The sequence below is a fragment of the Stegodyphus dumicola genome, chromosome X1 (genome assembly GCF_044657685.1).
Source record: "Stegodyphus dumicola isolate Sdum_Otavi_A_Nest chromosome X1, ASM4465768v1".
Taxonomy (NCBI): Eukaryota; Metazoa; Arthropoda; class Arachnida; order Araneae; family Eresidae; genus Stegodyphus; species Stegodyphus dumicola.
The window spans coordinates 216,318,698-216,340,334 of NC_140780.1; the positions used below are offsets into that span (position 1 = coordinate 216,318,698).

A 21,637-nucleotide genomic window follows, 5' to 3' on the forward strand; every position below is an offset into this window, starting at 1 on the left:
GCTTTTATTTGAAAACTGTTTGGACACAAAAATTAAATAAACACAAAACTGATGACTGAGGCTATTATGTTTAACTGCTCCATTACGAAAGTTGATATTCTTGATGAGCTTATTAGGTATTTTCTCCCTCCTTTCCGCAAGCCTTTGTGGTGTAATCGGAAGCATACGCAGTGTAAGAGATCCAGGGTTCGAGTCCAGGAGAGGGCACTGCACATTTTTCACGTCTCCGGCTTCAAGAAAACCTAATGACTCTACTGACTTATTCTCGTCGCATTTAGTATAATTCCAAGAATTAATTTTATACTTATAAACGTAATATACTGTTCTCAACCAATTACTTATTTTAAATGCTAACTTTGAGAAGCTTTGGATTGTCACATAATATATTGTTTTACGAAACTCTGTTCAAAGATTCGCTTTGGATTGTCACATAATGTACGTTTTTACAAAAGTCTATTCAGAGCTTCAAATAAAGTGTCACTTCTGTTTTATCTATTTTAGCCAAAATCTAATATATTGTTCCCATAGATATAAGTCTTAAATGCTAAAACTGAAAAGTTTTGGATTATATTTTGATGTAGTTTTTCATTAAAAACCGTTATAAGTTTCAAGTAACATATCACTTCCTGTTTTCCATTAAAGACCGTTAATGGGCATCCTGTAAAGTACCACTGCCTGTTATCTAGTTTTACCAACATCTCATCAACTCTTTAAATGGATTTAGAAAGTTTAAACAGAAGCAGAAATTTTTTCAAGTTTCCTATAATTATGGATATACTTTCATATAATCATAGGTTATCATAGACGAAAACATCATCACACACGCATGCAGACAGACATCATTTCAAAAATAGGGAAAAAATCTCACGAGGATTTAATTTGTGCTTTTTTACTGAAAATTTGCTATTAGTTTCTTAGACAGAAAAAATTACCCCCTTACCTATGTTAGGTTTGGAAAGACGTAAAAAGACATTACACTATTAAAATGCCTGTAACATTAGGTATCATAATATTGCTTATATGAAGCTCCTTCCGTTTTATAGAAAATTTAATTTATTCAAATATATATTTACATATATGTACCTATTAACATTATATGATACTTATGCTTGTAGCATTAGGTATCATAAAATTGCTTAGATGAAGCTCCTTCCGCTTTATAGAAAATTTAATTTATCCAAATATCTATTTACATATTTTAAATGTTTAAAGAAATTTAATCAAACTGCCTTTTTCATTATTATTATAAAATAGTAATATTAATTACTTTATAAGAACACTTGATTAAGTTTTAAATAAAAAGTTTGATTTTAAAAAACACCTTTCACCAATTAGTTTGATAACCTGCCGTTTACAATTCTATTCTACGCGTTGATTAGGCTAATTCTAGAAAGGAATTCATCTGGAATTCGATTCTCATCTGATTTCGGCAAACGTTAGAGGTATTAAAATAGTACAGAGGCTAAAATTTATATTCATATGCTAATAAAAATATCATTATTTCTAAAATTTATTACAAATTATTAGCTAGGTTTACTAAATGGTTAATACAAATGCAATTATTAGTTAAAAAGTAAAAGTTAAATTCATGCATGCGGAAAATTACATGTGCCTTTTGTGCATGGAATTTTTATTAATATATGTAGTCATTAGGTTTACCAATGCAGGAGACATCAAAACACTCGCCATGTCGTTAACGGGATTCGAACACCGGACCTCCCGTTTGGCTAGCTGGGCATGCTGTTGAATTATATCACGAAGGCACGTGAAAAGAAGGGAGAAAGTATTTTATATGCGTTTTATATAAAAAAAATATTGGAAGAGAGTATCGCATCATGAAATTACGAAAAAAAATACCTCTGTGTATCCGAGAATGAGGGAGTTAAGAAATTACGCTTTATTTCCTTTCTGACGGAAACGAGCAATTAAATTAAGTATCGAACTTCAAAGTTTGAAATAAAAATAATTTATAATGTTGTCATATTTAGTAAAATATGTGTATTAGCAGTACACGCATATATAAAATTTCATAAACATTTTTGTCTTTGTTTGTATACTGCTTATAAAAGAAAATGTGTAAGTTCAGATAACTTTCTGAAATAAAAATGAATTTTTTAATATGTATGCCGTGTTACATATATTACTGCAGTACTATTTATCTATATTTATTTGATTATGATGACATTATTTCAATGACCTTTATGTATTTCGTTCAGGTTAATGATATCAAATACTCTGTTATGTTGTAGAATTGGTAAAGTTTTGCAAAATGCAAAGTTTGGGTTGTTTTTTATTCAAATAAAGTAAAGCATGCTAAAGTAGTATGTGTCTAAGAGGGATGTTATGAAGAAGATGCCTTCCGTTAGACATTCTTCCTTCGTGGAAAACTTCCTAAAGGAAACAATCTCATATTCACGAGATCTGAGTTGTACCAGTAATTTACAGTACCAGTTTTAGGTATCCTACGAATTTTATAATATTATATTTAACGCAAATGATTCACAACAAGCGTTTCATAAGCTAAGCACGAACAACTGGCGTTTTATATTTGCTTAACTCGTGTTATCACACGAACTTTTCGAGACTGTAAGCAAAGAAAAAATATATTGTACAGACTTCATTTGCTTTGATTATGGCAAAATATGCAATCTACTTAAGGGAAGGGAAGCTTCTGTGGAGGAATTCCTAAGGGAAACTGGCTCGTATTCACTTTACAATTAGAGAAGTAACGAAAGAAGGAAAAAAAGCATTATTGTGTGGAGAGAAATTTTTCTTCCACGCTGGACTCATAAAAATAGGTCTACATGTCTTGCGTTCTTTCTCCAAGAGATTAGAGCGTTTCTTGATATTCTACCATTCTATTAATGATTTATAAATACCAAATGTCTCATTGCATCAAAATAGATAAAACAGTCTATCATCACTAAATATCTACAAAACTGCCGTTTAAGTTTCTTGATCTATTCCTTCCTCCCATGCCAATAATGAGATCAACATGATTCTGAGACCCTTCAACACTTCTCGTCTTTGAGTGCAATAAATATCTATTGAACGGTCAAATTCCATTAACCACTGACCCGTTGCAAAGGAAGTGGTCTATGATGTTTTAGTAACAGCTGACTTAGAGGCAAATCGGAAGTATTCAGCACATTTTTGTCAATTAGGGTACTCGAGACAGCTGTTTGTTAGCAGTTTAAGTTCAAATTCTATTGGATATGTTAGTATAATAATACTTTTTTATTCCTTCCTTCAGGATACGCTGCCGATCCTCGGAAAAAGCGATTTCTTTGCATAATTTTCTATTAAAAATACCAAAATCTGTAAATTTTATTCTTTCAAATCTTGCAGGAATTTATTTTTTTGACTTCCTGCGAAATCTTCAGCAAAGTTTTTTTAATATGCATATAAAGTTTTTGTACGTGCATTCTGCTTTAACTTTAATCAGAACACGGTAAATGGAAATTAAAAGCTTTTGCTTCAAAGAGGATTAAGCTTTGCTAATTTCGGAATTCTAGTAATTTTTGGAAAAAATTGCATTTTTGAATGACTTGTTGTTTTATTAAAATAATTTGTATTCTTTGTTTAACGTGCGTTATTGAAAAGAGAGTCAGGGGTTTCATGAGTATATTTCACTGCCCAATGAAATGTGAAGTGTAGCTTAGTAATCGATATAAATTAAAATGTTCACTCAGCTAATGGCATTCTGTGTATTATTATATGAAATATGAATTATTTAGTTTGGCTTTGAAGCTAGAAATCTGAAACATTGACAAAAATTTCATCATTTTGAATCCTAGATGTCACGAATATTGTTTAAAAATACGCACAAACAGTAAGTAACGAATTTTAAAAATTCAAATGTGTTTTAGCAGAAACTGTCTGTAAACAGTTTCAATACTGTGACAATAAATGTGAAGAAATTGTTTGTTTGACACTTATTCCACAGTAACACTAGATCAGGTTTTTGACATCACAGCAAGTCCACGAAATTCATCGTGGCAAGGGGTCAAGCTTGCATTCGTCGTTGGCAAGAACCTTGAGCACCATGTAGGTGACAGTACGACTTTGCTCAGTTCCGCTCCAGTTTTGATGGAAAGGACCTCAAGGGGACGGGTCCGAAGGTCTCCCACCCCTATTCCTATGCCTTCTCCGGGGCCTTCGGAAAGGCAGTCAGCGTTGCTAATCACTGTCTCGGCTGGGCGGCTTAGTGAAGAACTGCACTGAGAGAGTAATTACACGAGAATTCTTTGTTCATGTATTACGTAATGATAGTATATAAAATCAATGAAGACGTCTCAAAAAAGGGCTTTCTTTTTGAAAACAATATTTTTACATGAATGGAACAAACACAGAAAACAGAGTGTATTATACATACTCAGAAATACTAGTCTCAGGAATTCTTGAACAATGAAAGTAATTAAACATATTTTAAAATTTTATGTTAATTGACTTTTAATAGAGGATTTCTTTAGAATGTTTCTTTTGTGCGCAAAATGTCAGTAAATGCTGATATATTTCGTGAGTTTTCCGAACTTAGAACTTAAACATGGGGTGGGTTTTCACCAACCTTAATAATTAAAAATCATTAGCACATTGCAAACACGACCACTATTCATCTTAATTACTAAATAGTTGAGTTTCGGAATGCAAAGAGTTTTGCAAAGAGCAAATTTTTTAACCCTTCGTTACATTCGGCATTTTCGGATTCTCTAGACGTTAAGATTTCCCACACTCATCAAATTAAGGTTTGAAGCGATCGTTCATTCTCAGCAACAACTGACAAGCGCATGGTCGCCCTGAGAAAGTAAAATCCTACCAGCCCATTTCACACTTTCACTGACGGTTGAAAGAAACACCGAAAGAGTTTGCTCTCCGCACGTGCCGCAAACATTTGTCAACTTTCCTCACTCGCCACAGCCAATCATAAAAGACGCGCACGCGAACGCATTTGCAGAAAATAAGTTCCGGTCCGCCGAGAGGGCGCGCTTTGCTTCAATCCCGGCGCTTCGGGATGTGAGAACTCACTTCTAAACTGGCCACAAGTAGCCTGGCACTTCGACGAATAGAGAGGACCTGTGCCTCGGCCTGATAGCCTGGAAAAGTGCCAGTTCCTTTTCACCTGCTTCATTCATACAGCTGTACACTCATATGAACCGCTACGTTTAATATTATCTATATGCTTGCATGAGGAACTCAAAAACGAGGATAAGTTTTACCCAAGAACTCTGCTTCAGAACTAACGAACTAATTAGAAACTTAGAGAAACTCTCCCAGAAAAAATTTATTTGAGGATTTCTGGACCGTTTTTAGTAAGTGAGATTATTATATTATCAATAACTGTTTCTAATGTTTTAAAACTTTGAAATGCCGAATAATAAGAGTTTTTTATTCTTCATATTTTACTTACAGATCAATAAAAATAAAATATTTATATTTGAACAGAATATAATAATAAATAAATAAAACGCTATGTAAAAGTACTTAAAACGGGGTAAGCAAACTTTGGTTAACTCTGATTCGGTAGATCTCGGTTGTTTCAGAGCAAAATTGCATACTTTCATAAAAGTGCACAGAATGGAAGTACATAAGTTTAGAAATGCTTTCATGTAGGTAAAGCAAAATAAATCTCAGTGGTAGATTAAGAAATCAGGAGGCAAAGCTCTAATGTGTAATATTTTCTATATCAAACTACAGAAGAAATTCTATCTTATTTCTTCAAATTCTTAAGTTTATTGGACGCTTTTAATTTTCCTTGGATTCTATCTGACAAGTATTCCAACTCATATGCAACTTCAAAGAAAGAAGCATTTTCGAATTCCTAATACTCTGATTTACTCAATGGCAGTGTCAAATCTTATGCAGAAAAATAGTTCTTTCATTTGTCCTTTGTTTCATAAAACTTTGTTACTTAAAGTGATTCGGGTTTACTTTACGTAACCAAATGTAATTTATTGACTGAGTTTTGCAGAAGGAAGTGGAGATAAAGTAGTTTATTACAAAAAATGGCTCGAGGAAATACTTTCTTGGAAGAAGTGTCTCAGCGACGTATTTCTTAAGGATAGTATTTAACTCTGCACATCAGAAGAAATACAAAGCACCCATATAGCTACCACTTCTATTCTCGGGTTATAGAACTTGCTAAGTAACTATTTGTAAAATATCGAGTGGGTTTATTTAGTTAGTTACCGGTCAGTTTAAAGAAGTACCATTTACCACATAATTAGAAATTTACTTCTCGTTGCAGATTCAGAACTTTACATTTTAAGACTTTTCAGCATTTAGTTCTATGAGAAAAAAGGTACAATTTTCTCCGAAAGTGTGCTTTAATCTTTCATACTGCTGTATTTCTCCACAAACTAATAAAGGTCCTTTCACTCATGGAAGACATTAAAATGCTTTACAAAAAGAATTACAAATCATCAAAGTAAATTTTGCTTCTCAATTCGGAATATTTTTGTGTTTTATGGTTAAAGCTTTGAACAAGAGAAACTCCAAATTTAATAGTAAAGAGCAAAAATTCTGAAGGCATGCTTAATCTACTAGATAGCAAATTTTTTAGTTGTAAGTTGAACTGATATTTCAAATTCTGGGAAGTTTATTTGTCTAAATTTATTAATAATAATTATTTATTAATAATATATTATTAAATCGGAAATTGTGATATTTAATTATAATTTATTAATAATAATTATTTCATTCTAAAATCCTTATTTTTTATTTAATAAAAAGGAATAGATTACTAAATACTTTGTTCAAATAGCAAATATATCTTCATCCGACACGCAGATTAAATATGATACTTAAATATCCTCATTTATACATTTATAGGGCTCTAAGAGTAATTAAAATTAGAATTGTAAATGCTGTTGTAACTATACAATTAGGTAATTCTCTTTTATGTCAAAACAAATTTTTTTAAATTCCTTCACCAAACATTTTGTCCAGATTTATTTTATTCCTTTAACACATATTTCGTATTGGAAGTGAAAGTCAGTACTATTTTTAAAAGTTTTTATCTCAAACTTTACAAGGTTATAAAAAGGATGCAATTTTATCTTTCTTATTATGGATACTTCTTGCATATATATTACCAATTAGGGCCTGAAAAGAAATATTTCATCTTAAAAACAGAAGAGTGGGTCTGTAAATAGTAAAAGATTCTCATGCAAATTAAATGAGAAGAAATATAAGCCTGAAATTTAATAGACTAAAATTCTTGCTACCAAATTACATATTCAGCGTAATATAGTGTTATAAAATGATGCATACCCTAATAATTAAAAATATTCTTGATAAAAACGATACAACTCTTTTTCTATCTTCAAAAGCGAAACGAAGATACTCGGAAGGCTTCCTATCTTCCATTGCAAATATCCTAATACAGGACAAACAAATTAGTTTTAGTATGCATGACTCTGTTCTGTACGAGAAAGAGAAATACTATTTTATTTTATTTTCCAACCACTCAACGTCACCACTTAAATACTACAAGATGAAGTCATCAGCTCAAGCGCTAACGGCGTAAGTAATTTTATGAATAATACTGTTGATGCCATGTTTTTTCTCGTACTCATAAAACACGAACGATCTTTCCACATTCGCAAAATATAGTATGCTTAGTTTTCTGAGTAACTGTTATTTGAAACTTAGTTTTATTACAGAAACGGTCTTGGTTTTTGTCAGCTTAGCAGTAAAAATCTATTTTCGGACCTGAAGCATTGCCATGATTTTTTGCCTGCTTAGCAAGAAATCAAAATCAATTCTCAGTGGATTAATTAATTATTCCAAAAGACATTTCTCTCAATTTATTTGAAGTTATTGATCCTAACAGCACAAGAAAACATGACTAGATGTTTTCTGTTCTCTCTTTCTTGAAAGCAGAGCTCATGTATTTCAAATAAAGTACAGTAGTTCTTATATGAATCATTTTATAACTAACTTTCGAAACATATTCTTATCATTATATCCTAATTATAATTAACGGTAAACCTTGATTTTAAGATTAATTTAATTTAATTTAATTTATGTTTCACCCATAAGTACGAAATTCAAACTGTAGGTTTTTAAAACTGAAGTTGTGTTGAAGATGACTCGTTGTTCCTATCACTAAATGCCCGAAAATGATAGTATCTTAATGCTATATAAAGAGCTTAAAATCTTATTTACATTGCATTTAAAAACGTTATGTAATTCTTTTATATACTAGTTGTTTAAATCGAAAAATGAAAATCCATATTTAAAATTGAAATATTTATGGCATTATTATGAGGAACTGTATTGGACACAGTCATGCAATAAAATTCATTCACCGGTCAATATTTCTTCTTCCTCCTTAAGAAATAAAATTTTCCTATGACACTTTCAGAAGAGTTTGGTGATCTTCACCTGAGTCTGCCACGATCACTGATTCCTTGAGGTATTAATGAAGGCCTTGCAAAATCTCACGCAACAATACACATATATAAATCGACTCACTTTTCCTCAGGACATGATTCATCCGTTGAAAACCATATTCTAGAACACAATTTCTGAAATATCCAAAAATTCAGTTCTTTCAGAAAATCCAACGTCTTGTATAAAACTTCTTCAAAATATCAGAAGTGAATGCTTGTCGAGTCACCCTCTTTCACAGTAAATGCATAGAGTAAGTTACAGAAGCTGTTAAAGAGGAAAACTAGTGCTCCATAATCGATCATCTCTCTCAGCATTAAAAATTTGTTACAGGTGAACAAACTTAAAGATAAAGAGGATTTTGAATGTTATAATGAAGGATAGCTTAAAACATAATCTAATTTTGCTTAGAAAAGAATACTAAGCCATGAAATTTATTTTTAATAAAAGTACGTATAGTTTAAGAAGGTAGTATCTCAAATAAGCAGTTAAAGGATGTTTGTTACCTTCACAAGAATATAACATTTCATTCCTAAAGTTTTTCTCCAACCAAAATTTTGTTTGAATGGTACGAAGATACATTTTTATGCGAAATGAAAATTTTATGAGAAGAACAAGCTGATAACATTAAGCGTGGAAGAGCTGTTTTCTCTCTGACATAAACTTCAGACACTAGGAAAATTGTAGTTTATCTTGGAATGCTTGGGGACGAAATTTTTTCTGTTAAAAAAGGGAAACTGCACTTTAGATGTATATGAGCACTTTTTGAGGTTTTGAAAGAAGAAGATGACTAAGAGTAGTTTCAAAAGTACGCAAAATAAAGAAATATTGTACATTGTCTACTAACTTATTAACACATTCATGAACATCATAAAATATCATCAAAATTACTATACTCTTTGATTAATAGTTTGTCATAGAGGGAATTCTGATGTAACAACGGAAGATCATTTCTGATTTTCTTTAATTTAAAAATATTTTCGAAATTCTTTAGAATAGATAAATGCATTATAATTGGAAAAGCAAAGCAAATAATTAAAATCAGTATTTGATTGTGAATGTGGGACTTGTAAGATAATTAAATGTGGTGTAAAATAACTAGAGAAGTACCACAAAATGCTCATATGTGTGTAGAACTATGAAACAAATATGTATGTATTTAACTCTAAATATGTTTTAAAACAAAGCTAATGTATCAGTAGAACTATTCATATGAGACTACTCATTAAGAGTCTTTCTGATTTGAAATAATGGTATAAGATGAATGCTAGGATAATAAATCTGAATAGAAGAAAATCACAGTAAATTTGAATAGAATAGAAACTGAAATATAGAATTAAACTAAGTTTGAAACCAATTATTTGCAAAATTAATAGTGAATGTTAAAAAAATCACACTTTAAAATTTTTAACTTGAAAATAGACTGGGTATGATTATTACTTTGAAGACAGAAACCTTTAATTAGTCGTAAATAAATGTTGTTTCAGTAGCAAATGTTTACAAATAAATTATTATCTAATATTCATTTCTATAAATTTAAGAAGAATTCTGATATTCATGTCTATTAATTTAGTTCTTGAAACCTAATATTTGGTGAAAATGTAAAACAGTTGTTTTCATCTCGTGTACACAGTAATGTTTCTGATGTATGCGTGGGAAGAGAAAGGTAAATTTCCTAAAGAACAAAATTGTATTACTTAATAAGAAAACTCTCCATTTCATTTCCCTTACTGCATTTTAAAACTTCTTTTTAATATTTATGTACACATCTTATTACAGATCTTCAGCAAATGGTAATTTATGTTTGCTATAGCAAATTGTTTTCGATGTATTTTAATTTGCTGAAATGTTTTATTGGTGTCTGTTATTTAAAGCGCACGTTAAGATAACTAAAAAATGCTTATACCTTGAAGGAAGTACTTTACTGATGTAATAATTTTGTCAAATACTCTTAAAATGTATTATATATGCGCATGCCATTTTATATATTACATATATATATATATATATATATATATATATACATGATCAGGTAGAGAGAAATTGAGGAATTTTGTATGCATGATTTCTATTAGGACAGCAGTTTCAAACTGAGTTTAAGACTTAAGTGAACTTCTTACAAATAAAATAATTATTAATGACTCACAGAGCTTTTCCTGCTTTAGGTTATTGTTGTAAAGGTTCCCGATTTATTGTTTCTTTTTATTCAATATACATCGCATTTCCAATCTTTTAATACAATATTTATATGTACGTACACATTTGTAGGGCAGGGTTTCTTGAAAGAATTTAATCCAACGACTAGAATTTGAAATAAAATACTTTTTTCTCGTAATAACTTTTTAAATGAAGTAATTAATGTAGGTGGGAAGGTATACTGATTAGGTCGTAGTTGATATGTCAGTATGTATCGAAGTTATTCAAATTGTGCAGAAGTTCTTTCAAAGTTTAGGAAATTCTACTATCAATTGGGTAAAATGCTTCGAATTGATTTGAAGGGCACTTTGGAATATTCCAAATGCTTGTTTTTGAGGCGTTAATAAGAAAATACCAATCATATTTATTGAAAGAGAGTTTAATTGTAATTTAAGCTGAATTGAAATTCTCGAAATCGACATACTCTAGAAAAGGAAAAAATCAAAGAATATGAGAGTGCATTAAGAGAAAACAGTTCAAAATGGGTTTCAGAATGTATTGAAAATGTGTTCCAAAAAGAATGAATAGTGTATTTTATTTTGTTATTAGGGATTTTATTAACACGACCATGTAATTACCCATGAAGACATTCAGAGCTTGATTCTTAGTAGTTGAAGGTTTACGTATTTAACATGTTTCTTTCGTTCTGATGCACTGACCTGGTCATCCTCATTCTCTACGTTTCGGGAAATTTTCTACGCTCACGAAATACCTCCCACAACAGAAATTAGTAACAGGTTTGCTGTTGTTCTTAATACGTACGACTAAAAAGCAGCAGAGAATTTATGAAAAATTTCCAAGAGTTAGATCTGTTGCCATGTACCAAGTATCTATTCTAATGAAATATCATCCTCAAAATGGCACATAATTCTAGAACGATGAAGAAATTTAATTTTTAATATGATACTTTGCACTGCAGTTTGAAATACAGCTGACTTTGATTTTCAACTTATGAACTGTAGATTTCAACGAATTTTGTCCTTAATACCAAAAGGTTTATGGTCATCGTACTTGTATTCCCATTTATGAAGTTTCATTTTCACAAATATAGCTCTGAGAGATGAATCCTCATTTTATACGAGAACATAAAATTTTATATTAACTGCTTTATACATTTGAGCAAGAAACAAGAACTGATAAAAAATTGATGTGGTTAATGTGGTGGTACCTCGCTGTAATATACCAAAAATAATCATGGTAACAGGAATTCAAAACTGCTATTATAATGTTTTTTAACCTGCGATTTATATGTATATTCAATTCATGAATAAATGCGTCAAAACTGATTTATGTTGCAAAATTAAGCGAAATTTTCGTCACATGGTAAAAATTCAAAATGTTAAAGGACATTTTTTTAGCTTATTATTAAAAGCAGGAATGTGCAGTTGTAGAGACATTAGAATTAATTGGAAAAGCCGGAGAGATGAAAAATTAGCAACCGCCTTCACCGGGAATCGAACCACGAACCTCTGAGATACCGACCCAGTATGCAGAACCACTACAACACGAAGGCACGGTAGGAAAGCGGGAGAAATACCTTATATACTCCCCCTTTTTAAAGGGCGACTGGAGTTTTTAGGGAATTCAATCGCCAAATCCTGGGTGAGGAGAATCATCATCCACACCCTTTTAGTTCGGGCGCCACTGTAGAGACATTAGGATTTTTTTGGAAGCAAGAGAGATGAAAACTTAACAATGCCTTCGCCGGAAATCGAACCGCGGACCTCTGGATACCGGCCCAGCGTGCAGAACCACTACACCACGAAGGCACGCTAGGAAAGCGGGAGAATAACCTTATATATTCCCCTTTTTAAAGGGCGACTATGGCTTTAGGGGACCTAGTCGCCAAATCTTGGGTGTGGAGAATCCTCATCCAACACACTTTTAGACCCTTTAAGATTTGTTTGCTTGTTATCTAAAACAGCTTTCATTTTACTTTTTATTTCTGCTGAAATTCCACTTAAGTTTAAACTTCATCGCTGCTTTAAAAGCGATCTTAAAAGTTAATTTCGAAATTTTGTTATTTTGGAAAGGTAATAAAAGAGCTAAGCGTTAACAAGGCTTATTAAATTATTTTAATGAAAGTCCAGAAATTTACCTGGTATTTAGAAATGCTCAAGTTAGTGAATTTTACAGTTATTCATGACCTTAGTAAAATGTAAAATGAATTGGGGATAGCATTAAAATGTTAATGAAGCTTAAGTACGTTATGCGCTTTGTATGTTGGGATAGAGAGAAAAATTGTTTAGACAATGGCTACAGCTCTTTTTCCAATTTAAGAGGAAAGAAATTACAAAATACCCTTTCCTCTAAATCTTCGTAATAGTATCCCGCATCTGTTGAGAAGTTTTATTTTTTCTGTGGCAGCGAATACTTAATTACTGTCATAGAAAAAATTTACTTCGTGTAATAATCGCAGTCTGTGTAAGTTTGCATTAAACAATGAAGCTTTTATTTCCAATTAGGTAACATTGATAGTCTCTCTGTTTCGCGGATAGCTTTTTATCTATCTCTTTACAGACAAGCTTTTGTATGCGGCAGGTCTTATATAATAAAGTTCAATTTGTTTTTTAGAAAGGGACTGTCAGCATAATTCGTTTCCTTTCAGTATTTTTAAAAGGTCAGAGTATGGAAGATACTATTTGTTCTCCAGGTTTGCAAATATTGCAGATAAAGCTGGACTATTTTTTAAACACAATGCTTAAAAATTATTAGAAATTTAGGGAATTAAGTTTACTAAATTCTTTTGTGGTAAATGTTTGTTCTAAAATTTCTTTATTTGGGCGAAGTTAAAGCTAAAACTTTCTTTCCTCAAATAAATTCTTTAATTAAAAATTTTTAAAGTTCTTGTGCTCGAAACGTTTCTTATGTTAAATTTCTCATATTAGTTTTTATGTCATCAGTAAGGTCAAAAATCGCTATATGTATAACTATTATATTAAGCCAGTCTAAAATCGTTAAATGGACTTGACGTAAAAATTGTACAAATGCGAGATAAAACTTTATATAAACAACAAAAGATAAAATACTTTTATTACGGTTGGATGAAATGTTGATTAAATTTTATTTTATTCATTATACTGTGTCACAAAATACTTAAAAAAAAGAAAACAAGTTTTCAATTACAGATACATGCAAGCCGGAGTTGGGCATAATTCAATTACAATGTAACTGATTAATAATTGTACTGAAATTTAATTTTAAATATAAGTAATTTATTTACAACTTAACTGACAATAACTGAACTGCAATGTAATTGCAGATATATGTAATCCAATTATAATGTAATTAATTACATCAAAATTTCAGTTACAGTTAAAGCAATTATATTATAATTGTAAGTTAAATTGCTTCAATCACAATGTAATTAATTACATTAAAATTTCAATTACAGTTAAAGCAATTACACTGTAATTGTAATTTAAAATGCTTCAATTACAATGTAATTGTAATTTTAAATGCGGCAATTACAATGTAATTGCAGTTATAATGAATTCAATCATTATAACAATCAACAAGGTAGCTTACAATGTAATTGTAACTGCAGTTAATTCATTACAATGCAATTGCAGTTGCAATAAATTTAATTACAATGTAATTGTATCATAAATTAGCCAATTGCAACATAATTGTAATTGGAGGTAATTCAATTAGAATGTACTTTTAATTGCATGATTTATAATTACAATTATTAAACAATAGAATTATTTGATTAAACTGTATATAATTATAATTATTCTATACATGTACATTTACTAGAATTACAGTGTAATTACAATTAAATTTATTAGTATTTATCTGTTTATCACATCTTGAGGGAGGCGTACTGTTTTTACTTACGGTATAAAATATTATCCTCTGAAAACAAAGTTTGAAGACACGATCATGCCTTTCAAACTGATGGACGAAATGAGCCACCATGCTTCTGTCATGAATTGAGCTTTGGGAATGCCATCACAAGCATATTATTATCGGAAATCCTTATATTATGAATTACCAATAACTTAAGGAATTCATGAATTTAGGCATCAAGTTCAGAATTAACTACATTCATAGTAAGAATATTTCTCTTAAGAAGATTAAACACAACCTTGACCGATTTATTATAACAACCAACTATAAACAGCTATCCACTCAACTCATTCGAAGAATAGAAACATGTTTACAATAGCATTAAAGTAATATTAATAAACTTCAATTCAATGACATAAATAAAATCTATTTTAACTATAAGGAACTTAAGTTTTGAAGAGCTTAAAATGCAATTTATTATTGATATTACTGACAAAGTTAAGAATAATTTTAGAATTATTTGCAAAATGTTAAGTTAAAAAAAAACTTATTAATAGATTTAAAGCTTTTCACAAAAAACTTAAAATTGCCAATATAACACTATAACAAATTCTCCAGTTTGTGTGCACTTCCAAAATTTCATTAAAACCCAATCAAATTTAGTTTTATAGCTAATGGAGTAAATAATTACAAAAAAAAAAAAAAAAAAAAAAAAAAAAAAAAAAGGATCAATGTAAGTTCTACCAAAATTTTCAGTTTATACTGAGGTTCAGAAGCAAACTAATATTGAATTACATAACAACTGGATTAACAATATATCAACAATAATCAGAAAGTTATTAATATTATTAACAAAGAAACACATTTACAGTATTAAACTGCTACGATTTTGCGGACTTGTATACCACTTTGCCCCTTAATGAAATTTACAGTAGTTTAATTGAGATATATCACTTATTTCCCAGCATTAAACTCTTAATTAATTTTTGAAAAATGGGACTTTTATCTTAAACGCACACTTTTTCACAGTTTTATTAAATGCCAGAATAAAATGTTTCTACACATTAATGGTATTCCTATGGGTACAAACTATTCAAGTGCCATCTGTAACCCGCTGTTAAGAATTATAATTTTATTAACAATTTCCATAAAGTAGGACATTTAAATTTACCTACAGGTACACTGATAATATCATTGCTATTAATAATTACAATGAAACTGAAAAACAAAATATGTATCCTAAATGATTCATAAATCAAGCATGGCACCGAAGTATATTATCTTGACCTACAAATTTACGATCTCAAAAATATTACTTTATTTGATAAAAAAAGGCTTTTCAATTTCAAAGCAATTAAACTAATTGTAAATCTAATATCGCGAAAAGATTACTACAACACAATTTTTATAAAAAAGAATAAAAAATATTTGTAATAGCAGCAACGATTTTACAAAAGAACTTAGTTTTTTATTTAAACTATTAAAAGATAAAAAAATTTCACTTAATTTCATCAAAACCAACTAGCTGTTGTCAATCTAATTATTATTTTCACCCCCACACTACTGTGTTTCATAAAAAGCTTCATCCAAGTCATTGTGGCGGTATAGTTTGGATGTTCTTAGCAGAGTTGCATTACACATTCTACTCAAAATTCTTACATTAGTTTTAATTTGGGATTAGTCTGTCTAATTATCTTTCTGTATTAATAAAATGAGTCGAATTCAGCTTCTAAGTCTCAAGAGTGAGTTCTATTTTCTGTAACATTTGACAACTTTTTTCATTTTCTGCTTTTATTCCCTTTTAACTGCTTTGAATTTATTTTTTTATTCTTCACAATCTTTTTACTTTTTAAAAAATATTTTATCACAATACACTACACATTTTTCGACCGCTGAACTTACACAAAATAATTTTTTTGTATTAAACACTGTAACTTATTCCATTCGTTGAACTAAACACTACAACTTATTCCATTTGTTGAACTAAAGCGAGCTGATGTGCACTTGAACTTTATTCAGTGGCGGTTACTTTTGGATTTGTGTTAGGTTTTTTATTATCCACGTAATTCGATGTTTTTCCCTTTTAGAAGCTTTTCATTTTCGCTACAACATATTTAATGTTACTATGGAGATTTTTTCTACTTATTTTCAATAATATTAATAAGTTAAATTCGTAGTTTCAAATTCTTAGTTTACCTAAATTCATTACTTTGAACATTTTCGCCTTAGCTATTAACCAGACCGAATATATTTTTTCATATCAAAACTTTTGTTTGCTCGAATATTTCATTTTAAAACTTACGTTGCTAATGTTACATATTTTAAGAACTAACTCCTCTTTTTTTATTTTATGTTTTTTGGGATAAAATTTTCATTAATTTTTTTTCATTTGTTTGATTGCTTCTTTACATGCTTTTGGGACTCGGTCGCTTAAATTGAATATTATTACTGTTATTTGATTTTGATACTATAATTTTTTATAAGAGTGTTTAACTCGGTCTGTGGGGTTTCAAAATTTACATATGTTTCTGTTTTACATACGTTGGGTTACTTGCATTTGCAGGTTTTGGTTTTTGGACTCAGTCTGCTGAAAATAATATTTTTATGTTTTTAATGTTATAAACTATGCAATTGTTCGCACCGCTTACTTCAGCCTGTAGGTATTATAAGGAACAGATTACTGTGATTGTTTTTAATACAAAGGGACAATTTGCCCAGAAGTGCTATTAATTTCGCTTTGGCATTTTGCGTCGTCCACTATAAAACGGCGTCTCACCAATTCGTCTCTCGAATTGTTGCCACCAAATATTAGAGCCCTGAATTATATTTAAAGAAATTAAATGAAGAATCTGCATGAATGTATGTATGTTTCTTGCATTATGAAAAAAAAAACGGAACATAGAGGCATCAAATTTTGAATAACGTAGTCTTCCACTTGAATATGGGTATCTGGAAGCCCAAATTTGGAATTTGTTTAATTATCTATTTCATATTTTGTAAAACTTTAACGATATTTTGATTAACAAACTCAACGATTTCACAGCGAGCAGTGGAAACGCTGTTAAAAAAATTATCTCCAGCGCGTGAGAGCATCCGAAATTCTAAAGATATGCTGTTTTTAAATATTTTGTGATATTACTGTTAAATTTAATTTTACGGTTTAAGTGCGAAGCACATGATGTTTAATAAATGAAGGTAACACTCAAAACGTTCCAAAAGAAAAAACGCCCCTTGGGCGTAACATAAATCTGAAAGCTTTCAGATTTTTTTTCTGTCTTTTAACTTTACTTATTAAAAAATATTCTTACTCCACACAAAATTCAAAAGAAAAATATTTAAAAACAGTATATTTTTTCAATTCCCGACAGAGTGTTTTTTTTACTTTGGCTATATTATTTTTTTAAAAATAATACAAGGCCATAATATTTGCTGAAAAGATAATTTTATATGAAAAGAGATACGGATATAGAAGTGATTTGGTAAAAAAAAAAAAAAAAAAAAAGGAGGGTCGAGATTAATAGCACCTCTGGTGCCAATAGAAATAAATCTGAAGTTAGTTCAGGTTCCGCTGTACACATATTCGGGTGCATTCAAAGATTTTGGTTCAAGGCGAGTTTCGTAAGATCAAGAATTATATTTTACGAATAAAATACAGTTCTTGATTTTTGCCATGTTGTGACAGACAGTAAAAGGACTGATTTTCTTGCTAGTTTTTTATGATTATTTTAATTTTTAAACTTTAATTTATGTTTTCATTAGTTCAAATGATATGCGCTATAAGCAACAGTACAGAAATGAACTTGAAAAGAACTTGAAAACTTGAAAAGAAAGAAATAAAAGTGAGGCATAGTAATGTAAAAAGTATTATTTGAAATTTTTGTTTTGCAGGAAAGATATGAAAGCAGGTTGACATCCGAACCATCCGAACACGAAGCAGATATGAGGTCATATAGTGAACTTCAAAATACAGAAGCTAAACAAGAACTAATAGATGAAAAACATTTTGACCATAGAAAGTGACTATCTTAAGTAGTATCATCGGGGGAGGGGAGAGGAGACATGACACGCAATCAAACATTATTAATTACGTTTTTTAGCGTATAGCGGGAACTTTACGTAATTTTGGAAATTTAAATAGAAAAATTAAAACTGATTAATAACTGCGATATATACATGCATATATAGGAGAATGTCGACTTTCACCGGAGAATGTCAACATTCACCAAATACGTCGGTGAAAGATCGAATATTTCTTTACATTCTTGTACATTCGGACCCTTACCAGTGTATGTCGACAATCACAGATATGCTCTGGTGTAGGTCGAAAAGAGAGGAGTATATGTACACGCTGCCATTCCAAAAGGAAGTGTTCAACAAATAAATGCAGTTGTAAAAGCAAAGGGCCTCTTGTGCAATTCAAAGTGTCATAATAGTTTAAGTTGTTGCAATAAATAAGATTTGAATCACATAATTTGGTAAGTTTATAACTTCTATTATTTTCCTTTCTCATTTTGAATGTACTGTGTGTTTTAAGTTCTTATATTCTTAAGTTCTTATTCTAAGTCTCGAGTGCGTTTTTTCGCGAATGAATTACGGAGAAGGAAATATAATATTCTTATATGTTCAACATTCACCGGTGTAAGTCAGAAATAAGAGTATTTGGAAAATATTTCGGACATACACCAAGCGACTATGTGAATGTTGACATTCACCGGTGAAAGTCGACATTCTCCAGATTTCGGTGTTTCACCGTAACATATGTTTATATATATATATATATATAGAGAGAGAGAGAGAGAGAGAAGGAGAAATAGACATAGATAGATATAAACATATATACGCATGTTCACATGCAGATTTTGTCAACAATCATACTCTATAAACCTTCAACTTTGTTTTAAACATTTAAGTCAATTATATCAGCTAGACCAATAAAATGTTTCCTCTCAAGAATTCAAAATTTGTGATCACGTGACTAATGTAATGGAAGAGCACATAAAATTTAAGAGCATTGCCCTCCACCTGGAATCTTTAAAGAGACATTTTGAATTCAGCTTTGATGTTCATTTCTTGACAAATCGAAGAAAATATCCAGTTATTTCAGCCGCAAGTATGTAATGGTATAGTCTGCTTTTATTCAACAGCAAATATGAATATTTTGAAGTAAACAAGCCATTAAAATAGAACTGGAAATAAGAATTATGAAAACCAGTAAAGTGTTCGTAATAAGGTAATTTTATGTGCATTAGTATGGATAAAAGTTTTAGTATGGTGCATTGGTATGAAAAAAAGAGTATGGATGAAAGCTGATTTGCCGTTTCAAACCCCAGATATTCAAAGACTGCATGAAATTGAACGATATTTCTATGAATAGCAAATCCAAGAAAAGAGAAGCGAAGATAATCGCATTTAGATGTTAGACTGGTTCACTTTCAGAAGAGCAGTGGCTTCAGTTTCATTTTAATTGTCCTTGAGCATGGAAAAAACTTTCAGCCGAACTGCAGAATCACGCTTAACTGGCTTTAAAAAATCCTATTACTCACATTTAAACGTAGTTCATGGATGTAGGGGAGTCAAAAGTGGGGCAAGAGAGGGATGTCCCCCTTTCTGTAGAGGGTCAGTCAATGTCGCCTTCTCTCTTTCTGCAATATGGTAGCCAACTAACGAAAGATAAAACAGAGAGAGGAAATAAAATATATTTGCTTTCAAAAGTTTGAGAGATTAGGTAAAATTTTGCTAGGTTTGTTACTTTTTATTTTAGAATTTAACATTTTCAATAATTATTTATATTTTCAAGATAACATTTCACTGTTTTTTATTGGCTGCAAAATATGTTCAGTACTTGTCTACTATCCGGTACCCGGCGATACATTGCCATTAAAACAACACACAACAAATTTTAGGATTCCCACAATTATAGCATGATGTGCAATGTTGGATGAGCGGTCTTAATGCTATAAGCAGAGCAGTCGATGGTATTGTTCGCTGTGTATAGCCAGGTGACAGTTAATACACAAGTACCATACTTTCTTCTGCTAGTGCATTTACCGTAAATTTCTGGTTACCACAGAAAAAATATTTAAGTAAGAAATTCTTTCTTGAAACTGCGCCTTATTTTAGAAGTCTTTGTTCTAGAACAAATGATCTCAGCTTCCAGTAACTTCCATGTTCGAAAACTAGGTTGTAATTGAGAAAAAAGGACTTGAAAAAAGTTGTTAAGCAGTATATAATATTACTCACTACTCGTTTCAATGATATTGCTTTCTCTTATTGGTTAAACAAGTGAATATCAACAAGTTAGGACGGTCACTTAGACCATTTATTTTTTTCAAATAAAATGAGAAGTATATTTAGGATGCATGTTTTGAATTTAGAAAAGTAATTGGACAATTTCAAATTTAATCCCTAAATAAAATACTACCATTTCATTCGCGTGCCTTAAATTTCACCAGAAGGGTCTAGGGATCTTACTAAAGTGGGGTGTGAAGAAAAAGTATTGCTTTCTATTCACAAAAAGGAACTCGAATAACGCGAAGTATGTTATGATTAAATCACAATAACTGGGAAAGAAGGACTTCAAAAGTAATGATGGTCTGATGTATCAACAAATATTTATATAAGCATTTCTTAAAAATTTTGATCGATGTTATAATACATCAATAATTAAAAAAGACTTATCTGTCTCAAAACGGAGACAAGATTAGCAAAACAATCTATATCTCATATTCAAATTGCAGTTGTAATCCACTTTGAAATAGTGCGTAATGTATGTTATTTTTGTCAAACAGAAATATCTGGGATATGTTTAATTTTTAGTTATTACTTTATAAGGTATTTCTCCCGCCTTCTTAGCGCCCTCCGTCACTTCGTGGTGTAGTGGTCTGCACGCTCAGCGCGTAATTGAGAGGTCCGCGGTTCGATTCCCGGTGAAGGCGTTGCATATTTTTCAGCTTGCCTGCTTCCAAAAAGTATCTAATGTCTCCACAACTTCTTATTTTTCTTAAAATATACAAGGTCTCAAAGGTTACGGAGACCAGGTGGTGTCACATCGCGATGCGTACAGCTGGTTAAGCAGATTTTGTGTTTGCTTCCTCATGTTCCTTAATGCTGTGCTGTGAGACGTCTTCATAATGGTGTCCTGCCAAAAAAGTTCTGGCAACTTTATGCAAATCCGCCTCTTTTCACTGAAACAGGAACTTCACAAAGGTGTCCTAGCAGAAAATTGCCTTTACAGTTATAAAGAACGGTTTTGTTTTTT

The 21,637-nt window shown here is 30.7% G+C and overlaps 1 protein-coding gene across 6 annotated transcripts in view; it reads left to right on the forward strand.

The window, feature by feature from the left end:
• Window positions 1-4,964: 4,964 nt before the first annotated feature.
• Window positions 4,965-21,637, forward strand: part of LOC118187558 (uncharacterized) — a 338,262-nt gene continuing 321,589 nt past the window's right edge. For 3 of the 6 annotated variants that reach the window (XM_085808464.1, XM_085808465.1, XM_085808462.1), the window contains exon 1: window positions 4,976-5,309. The gene's annotated coding sequence lies outside the window, so the exon portion shown is untranslated. Of the gene's footprint in view, window positions 5,310-18,267; window positions 21,311-21,637 lie in introns of those variants that run through there. The other 3 variants (XR_015038747.1, XR_015038746.1, XM_085808463.1) reach the window with 3 other exon arrangements.